The sequence below is a fragment of the Triticum urartu genome, chromosome 3A (assembly GCF_056163025.1).
Source record: "Triticum urartu cultivar PI428250 chromosome 3A, HENAU_Tu73, whole genome shotgun sequence".
In the NCBI taxonomy this organism is placed as follows: Eukaryota; Viridiplantae; Streptophyta; class Magnoliopsida; order Poales; family Poaceae; genus Triticum; species Triticum urartu.
Window position 1 is genome coordinate 658,368,335 of NC_141875.1, and position 8,634 is coordinate 658,376,968.

The 8,634-nt window shown below is 58.8% G+C and overlaps 1 pseudogene; it reads right to left on the bottom strand.

Annotated features, from left to right (window-relative positions):
• Window positions 1-2,936: 2,936 nt before the first annotated feature.
• Window positions 2,937-5,640, bottom strand: LOC147981141 (uncharacterized; annotated as a pseudogene).
• Window positions 5,641-8,634: the final 2,994 nt, after the last annotated feature.

Genomic DNA, 8,634 nt, shown 5'->3' on the forward strand with positions numbered 1-8,634 from the left:
TGACCGGAGCCGACCTGGTGGCCGCCTTCGTGGAGCGCCGGGTGCTTCCGCTCCAGGGCCGGCCTCACATGATCTGCCAGATGAGCGGCCGGTTCGACCCATGCCGACTAAGCACCAGGGAGATGCCGCATGTCGAGGTGTCCTATATGGTGAACTATATTTCCAACTGCAAGCTCGCCGAGGAGCGGTACGGCAAGGAGCCGTATTCTCACGCCAACCCTCCGCCTGTGGTAAGTTTGTCTTCTTTTCTTCTTTTCTTGTAGCCGGCTTCATGATGGCCGACTTCTGATCAGCCAGCTTGTTTTCAGCAAAACCCCCTTCTTCCGCTGGCGGCTGGGGCTGCAGGGGTAGAGCGCCAGCTCCTCCCTGACCGCACGGTGGACGACGTCGATGACCCAGACCTGGGGGCGGCCGCCATGGAAGACGCCATCGTAAGGGAAGGCGACGAGGTAGGCGGCGCGGGGCTCGGGGCCGCCCTCGAGGACTGGGCGGACGATGACGAGGTCGAAGTCGTTCCGCGCCGCCAGCCGGCGCTTGATCATTAAGGCGCGGGCCCATCTGCCGCGCCGGCTGCCCGTGGCGGTGCGCAAAAACGCCGGGCCGCGTCGACCTACTTCGGCAGCCGGCCCAAGAAACCCAAGGGCACCGCGGCCGCAACCAAGCGGGATGAAGTGGCCGCGAAGGCGGCCTGCTTCCGCAAGGTGGTAAAGCAGCCGCAGGCGGTTTCGGCGTAAGTGTTGTTTCTCTTATGCCTCTCTTTTTTCTCTGTGTTGAAATTCTTCTGAGCCCTCTTCTTGACTTGCGGGAGGCGCGGGAGGAGCGGGAGGCGGAGGAGCAGAGGGCGGTCCGGGAGGTGAGGGAGAAGTCGGCAGAGGCACGGGCCGACGCGGCTGCCAAGGCCCAAGCGGAGGCCACGGCCGAGGAGACGGAGGCGGAGGCCCTGCAGAACCAACCTCCGCAGCTCGTCATCCCCCTTCGCACCGCGGCCCCCGACATCCCCGTGCCTCCATCGGAGGAGGCCGACCGTGACCAGCCGGTGATGGAGAGGGAGGCGGTGCCATCACCGCCGACCAGAACGGCTCAAGGGAGCCGGCCTGAAGCGCCGCCCGTGCAGCCGGCTGGGGGCGAGCCGGCCGTGGGGGCGGATCTTGTGGTCTCGTCGCCGTCTCGTCGCGGCGCGCGGAGAGGGCGACATCAGTGCTGGGGCCGCAGAAGTCGGCGAGCGCCGGTATGTCGGCCCAGGACCCGGAGGCGGCCAGTGACAGCTCGTCTGGGTGGACGCCAGGCGGTGGGACGACCGTGCTGAACGTGGCGGCACAAGACATCCGGAACCGGCTTCAGGCCTAGGCCACCGCGCTGAAGCAGTACACCCAAGAGTTTCTTGCGACTCGAACGACTATTCGGGTGAGTCCTCCTGCGCATCGCTGATTGCTTCTGTTTTCTTTCGTGGGGGCGCGTCAACGCACCCACTGGGTGTAGTCCCGGAGTTCCAAGTCGGCTGCTGAGCAGGTGGCTTGGAACTTTTTGGTAGACTTCGATTGCCGTCTTGTTCTTACTTGCATCTCATGTCTTTTCTGCAGGAGTATCATAACTCCCGCGCAGCTGCTTTCAACTCCCAGGCCCAGGAGTTGAGTCAGAAAACCACTGATCTGACCGAGAGCCGGAGTAAGTGCTTCATCTTCTATTCTCAAGTGGGGGCGCGTCAGCGCACCCACTGGGTGTAGTCCCCGAGATTCGGGCCAACTGCTGAGCAGTCGGGTCGGATCTTTTCCTGACGACTTCTTTCTTATTACTTTTTCCTTCTTCTTCATATCTTCAGGGGCCAATGCCGACTTGAGGGAGCAGCTAGGTGGAGCCCAGTCCGCCCTCCATGCCAAGGAAAACGAGTGCAACGCCCTGGCTCAGGAGCGCGATCGCCTGGCCAAGAAATTGGCCGACCAGGAGGAGAGCCACAAGGCGGCCCTGAAGGCGGTGCAGAACGGTGAGGCCTCCCTTAAGGCCGAGTATGAGACCGAGGCGGCGGGCTGGGCCGAGGAGAGGCAGGCGCTGAGCCAAGGCTACAGCCGAGTTGAAGATTTTATTGATGGTAGGCCGCCTTCTTCTTTGTTTCTTTGCCTGCCTCTTGTTATCTGGTTTGTCTTTTGATTTTGAGCTACTGCTTTCTTCTTTGCGCAGACTACTTTCCCGGCTACTCCGTCACTGCTACCCAAGCAATTGAGGCCTACCGTGATGCGCGGCGGCGGGAGGGGGTTGAGATCGCGCCGGATGCGGGCCGGTCTCTTGAGGAGCAGCTCTTGGCGATTCAAGCCCGCCTGCAGCCGGCTCACCACATGCTCCGCCGTCTTCAGCGCGCCGGGGCACAAGTGCTGGCCGCCCTCTGGCCCGGCGAGGCAATTCCCCGCACCCCAAGTCGGACTGCCGACTGGCTGGAGGTTGCGGTTGGCCGCTTCGAGGCTTGGAAGGCATTGGCGGCCCGGCTCGGCACTGGGCGGGCGCTAGAGTTCGTCCGAGCTTGGTATCCTGGGCTGAACTTGGACCAGCTACGCACCTGGCGGCTGGAGGCCGACGAGGAGATGGAGGAGGTGCGGCCGGCTATCGCTCAGCGCGCCTTGACGATCGCCGAGTGCACTGACACCAGCGCTTTTGCCCCTGAGGTGAACGATGACGGCGTTGCTCAGCCGAAGGAATGGTTCGGGCTGAAACCGGCAGAGCGTGAGGACTCGGCGGAGGAGATTGCCTCCAGCGACGAGGGCGAAGAGGAAGAGGGAGAGGGTGGTGAAGACGTCGTGCCAGACAGCAAAGCGACCAGCCAGCCTCAGCTTGATCGTGCCTCCAGCAACGAGGCGCGCACAAGCGCGCCGTCTGCGGGAGGTGGTGATCATGCCGAGATTCGCCAGCCGGCCACTCCTCCAGCCAGCACTGCCGTCTCCACCGACCTACCCGACTCGCCAGTCGTTCCCTTGGCTTAATTTGCCGTCCTTACTTTTCCTGCTTGTTACTCTTTGAACAACTTTTATTAAATTTGCGCAGTTCCACCCACTAGGGGTGTATTCAAACTATGTTGAATGCTGGCCTTTCGAAGGTCTTTTGTGTAAATATAATCATGCATGTGTTTGGCTTTCGTTCATGTTTGCTTTTCATCTTTTGGGCTTTTTCCTTTGCCGCCTTCCCTTGGTCGCCGCCTTCCCAGTCGGACAGCTGCTCTGCAGTCTGTGGCTGGAGAAGGACTTGGCTGTTTTCTTTTGGGAAGGCAAGTACTGGAGCTTTCTTAGATTGTAGCAAGGTGAACGGGAAGCCGGCCAGCCGGCTTCTCTGGTAGCCGGCTGGCGGGCCGGGAGGCCGGCTTGCGTTACATAAGTTTGTTAGTCCTTAGCCGTTTTTCGTGTGGGCGCCCTTTCCTGCCTTTGGCTCTTGCCAATCGGACAGTCGATTCTTCGAGCTGCGACTTTCGGCAAGAGGGGGCTTGGGTGCCGGCACACTACTTGTCTGACCGCAGGCAGAACTTAGATATAACTTAAGGCGGCGAGTCCCCGGGCCGACTGGTCGAACCAGGTGCCGGACGAAAAATACAATTGTAGTAACATAATCATAGGCGTGATACTCGTCATTCATAGATAAAAGAGGTAGTCCCCGAGTGCTGCTCGGGGCACCCTTTGTCTCATACTTAGTACAAAAGATAGCGTGGTACATACTGCTTTTTAACTGTAAAATCTTCGGAGGAGATTGGCATTCCATGGTCGTTCCGACTCCTTGCCGGAATCATCTCTCTTTCGTGCCTTCAGCTTCTGCGCGTCGATTAGGTAGTAGGAGTCGTTGCCTAAAGCTCTGCTGATGACGAAGGGGCCCTCCCAAGGGGCCGAGAGCTTGTGCTGGCCGGCTGTTCGCTCGATCAGCCGAAGCACAAGATCGCCCTCTTGGAAAGATCTTGGCTTGACCTTCCGGTTGTGGTAGCAGCGAAGACCCTGCTGGTAGATGGCTGACCGGCTAAGGGCTAACAGCCGGCCTTCTTCCAGCAAGTCGACACCGTCTTCTCGCACTTCCTTGGCCTCCGCCTCCGTGTACATGGTAACCCGAGGCGAGTCGAACTCGATGTCAGTTGGGATGACCGCCTCGGCACTGTATACAAGGAAGACGGGGGTGAAGCCGGTTGACTTGTTCGGGGTAGTGCGCAAACTCCAGAGGACGGCCGGCAACTCGTCGAGCCAACAGCCGGCCGAGCGCTCCAGTGGCACGACCAGTCGGGGCTTGATGCCGGAGAGGATGGGGCCGTTTGCCTGCTTGACCTGGCCGTTTGACTGCGGGTGGGCGACGGACGCTAGGTCCAGCCGGATGCCTTGTGTTGCGCAGAAACGTGCCAGGGCTCCCTTGGCAAAATTTGTGCCATTGTCGGTGATGATGCTGTGTGGTACGCCGTACCGGGTTGTGATATCTGCGATGAACATCACGGCAGTCAGCCCATTCAGCTTCTTGATCAGCTTTGCTTCAATACATTTGGTAAATTTGTCCACAGCAACGAGCAGATGTGTCATGCCGCCACGTGCTGTTTTGAATGGGCCCACCATGTCCAGCCCCCAGACGGCGAAAGGCCAGGTGAGGGGGATGGTCTTGAGTGCAGAAGCTGGCAGGTGTTGCTTGGAACTGAAAACTTGGCACCCTTTGGAGTGTTTGACTAACTCTTTGGCGTCGTACAAAGCAGTCGGCCAGAAAAATCCGTGGCGGAAAGCTTTGGCGACGAGTGACCTTGAGGCCGCGTGGTGGCCGCATTCTCCTTGGTGGATGTCCTTGAGGATGGCTATGCCCTTCTCTGGTTCGACGCAGCGTTGGAAGACTCCAGTGACGCTGCGCCTAACGAGCTCTCGGTTTACTATTGCGTATGCTCCGGCTCGGCGTTGAACTTATCTTGCCGAGATCTCGTCAGGCGGCAACTCTCTGTTTACCAAGAAATTGAGGATGGGCTGGGCCCATGATGGAGCTGCGACTTCTTCTATTATCAAAACTGCTGCTGTGACCAGGCCGGGCAGGTGGGCTGGGTGGTGAAGAATTGGAGTCGGCCACCGTCTGCTGCGTTGATGCAGTCCCCGGGCCGAGTTCTGAAGTTCTTGGGTCGGGTTCGACTATGGCAGTCCCCGGGCCGCCTATCGAAGTCCCCGAGCCGCCTGCCTGGTTCCCCGAGTCGGATCCGACTGTGTCAGGGTCAGGCGGCATGAAGATGGAGTCGGATTCTGGAGACGGCTTGATGGATGGCTTGAGGAGGTGGCGCATGGAGACGCCGGCTGGTATAGCTTGCCGGGTAGAGCCTATCCGTGCCAGGGCATCTGCTTGCTCGTTGTCGGCCCGTGGCACGTGGAGGAACTCACATCCTTCAAAATGTCCACTAATCTGCTGTATGAGGAAGTGGTAGCTCGCCATGTTTGCGTCCTTGGCGTCCCAATCGCCAGATGACTGTTGGACCACCAAGTCCGAGTCGCCATAGCACAGGATCCGGCGGATGCCGAGCCCTTTAGCTAGCCGAAGCCCATGTATGAGCGCCTCGTACTCGACCACGTTGTTGGAGGCGGCAAAATGAATTTGCAATGTGTACTTGAGCCTATCGCCCTTGGGAGAGGTGAGGATGATGCCGGCTCCCAAGCCGGTGCGCATCTTGGACCCATCGAAGTGCATCCGCCAATGAGTGGAGTCGGGGGCTGGCGGCAGGTACTGGGTTTCGGCCCAGTCGACGAGGAAGTCGGCCAGCGCTTGAGACTTGATGGCGGTGCGAGGCTGGTAGAAGATCGTGTAGGGGGCCAGCTCGATGTCCCATTTTGCCACCCGGCCGGATGCATCCCGGCTGCCTATGATCTCGGCGAGCGGGGCGGTACACACAACCGTGATGGGGTGCTCTTGAAAGTAGGGCTTGAGCTTCTTGGCGGCAAAGTACACACCATAGCACATCTTCTGGTAGTGTGGGTAATTCTGTTTTGAGGTGGACAGTACTTCGCTCAAATAGTATACTGGCCTCTGGATTAGCTGAGCTCGGCCTTCTTTTGGGCGCTGGACCACGATGACGGTGCTGACCACCCGGCTAGTGGCGGCAATGTAAAGGAGCATGAGCTCTTTCTCAGCAGGCGCTGCCAAGACAGGCGGCGTGGTCAGTATCTTTTTTAGCTCGTGGAAAGCTTGGTCTGCTTGGTCGTTCCACTCGAAGTGAGTGGACTTCTTCATGAGTTGGTAGAGGGGGGGAGCCTTCTCTCCGAGCCGGCTGATGAAGCGGTTCAGGGAAGCTAGGCATCCGGTGAACTTCTGGACGTCTCGTAACTTGGTTGGAATCTCCATTCTCTCTATGGCCTTGATTTTCACTGGGTTGCACTCCATGCCGCGTTCGGAGACCAGGAAGCCTAGAAGCTGGCCGGCTGGTACACCGAACACGCATTTCTCGGGGTTGAGCTTGATCTGAAATCGGCGCAAGTTTTCAAGTGTCTCTCTGAGGTCTTCCAGCAAGGTGCCGCGCTTCTCCGTCTTCAGCACAATGTCATCTACGTAGACGTGGGCATTTCTGCCGAGCTGCTTGAGGAGGCATTTCTGCATGCAACGCTGAAAAGTGGCACCGGTATTTCTCAAGCCGAATGTCATAGTCAGGTAGCAGAAAGCTCCGAATGGTGTGATGAAGGCGGTCTTCAGGTGGTCTGCTGGATCCAACTTTATCTGGTGGTAGCCTGAGTAAGCACCCAAGAAGCACAACAGCTCGCATCCGGTTGTGGAGTCTATCACTTGGTCAATCCTTGGTAGGGCAAAGGGATCTTTGCGGCAGGCCTTGTTGAGGCTTGTGTAGTCTATACACATACGCCACTTGTTATTCTTCTTCAGTACGAGGACCGGGTTGGCGAGCCATTCTGCAAAGAAAACTTCCATAATGAAGCCGGCCGCCAGAAGCTGGGCTATCTCCTCTCCTATGATTCTTCTCTTTTCTTCCGACAGTCGGTGGAGGGGTTGTTTGACTGGTTTTGCACCTTCTCGGACGTGTAGCTTGTGCTCGGGGAATTCCTTCGGAACACCCGGCATGTCCTTGGGGGACCATGCAAAGATGTCCCGATTCTCACGGAGGAAATCGACGAACTCGCCTTCCTATTTGCTATCCAGGTTCGCCCCAATGGTGGCAAACCTTTCCGGGTGCTCTGGGTCCAGAGGTACCTTCTTCGTTTCTTTGGCCGGCTGGAAAGAACCTTGGGCATCACACTCCTTGGGGTCGGGGGACAGGGTCGGCTACTTGCCGGCCATGGCCACGACTCGATCTAACATCTTCTTCTCCTCGGCAATAATGAGGGACTCGGCCAGCCAGCTGCTAGCTGCTGCACACTCGGCGGATTTCTTGTAGTCTCCGCTTATGGTGATGATGCCGTTGGAACTTGGTATCTTCATCTTGAGGTAGGCGTAGTGGGGTACAGCCATGAACTTGGCCAGGGCAGGGCAGCCAAGCAATGCATGGTAAGGGCTCTCCAGATCCACTACTTGAAACCACACTGCTTCTCGGTGGAAATGATCCTTGTCCCCAAAGAGGACATCTATCTTGATCTTGCCGATTGGGGAACAAGACAGGCCGGGTACGATGCCATGGAACACGGTCCGACTGGGCATGAGCTGCTTCGTCTTGATGCTTAGCTTCTCCATGGTGTCACGGTACAGTATGTTGATGTTGCTTCCGCCATCTATCAGCACGCGGGAGAACTGGGCAGCCCGCCTTTCTGTGGCGAGGGTGGCGTCTAAGACCAACGCATAAGAGCCGGGAGATGGCATCACCTCTGGGTGATCGTCCCGGCTCCAGCTAATCGGCCTTTCTGACCAGTGCATGAACTCAGGGTTGCTGGAGGCGACTGCATTGACTTCTTGGTGCTGTCGGCTACGTCGGTCTTCCGGCTGGCTTGTGAAGACGACGTAGGCGGCATGTTCATCGGGGAACTCGTCTTGAATGGCTCCGACTGCTGGCCGAGCGGCCGGCTGTTGAGGGGCCAGGGGCGGCTGACCAGCAGGCGGAGGCGGCGCTATCCCCTCGCCCTGGGAGATTCGCTTGAGCCAGTGACATTTCTGGGTCGTGTGGTTGGAGGGCCTCGCGCCGCTGTGGAACTTGCAGGGGGCATCAAGTGCTTGCTCGTAGGAGAAAGCCGGCTGCCAAGCCGGCCTGCCGCCCTTCGGCTTCTTGGGCGTGGGCGGCCCTTCGGCTGGTTCGTCTTCGACTGTTGCTACCTGCCGACTGGTGGAAGGCGGCGCGGGACCCTTGCGCTTGTGGTCGTTGTGGTACGAGCGTCGGCTGGAGTCTCCAGCCAGCGTCTTGGGACCCGGGGCGAGCACCTTCCCGGAGGCGTCTACTTGAAGCTCGGTCTTCATGGAGGAGTCGGCCGTGGCGTATTTATCTGCTATGACTAGCAGCTCGTCGCGGGTAGTCGGCTCGTCATAGAGGAGCCGATGCTTGAGGAGGGTGCCTTCTCGGCACCCGGCGGTGAAGTACTCTATGGCTTGAACCTCGTGCACCCCTTCGCAGGAGTTGCGGAGCTCGGCCCAACGCGTGAGGTAGTCGCGGGTTGACTCATGGGGCCCTTGGACACACAAGGAGAGCTGTCGGGGCTTGGGAGCCTGCTTGTAGGTGCTGGTGAAGTTGCGGAC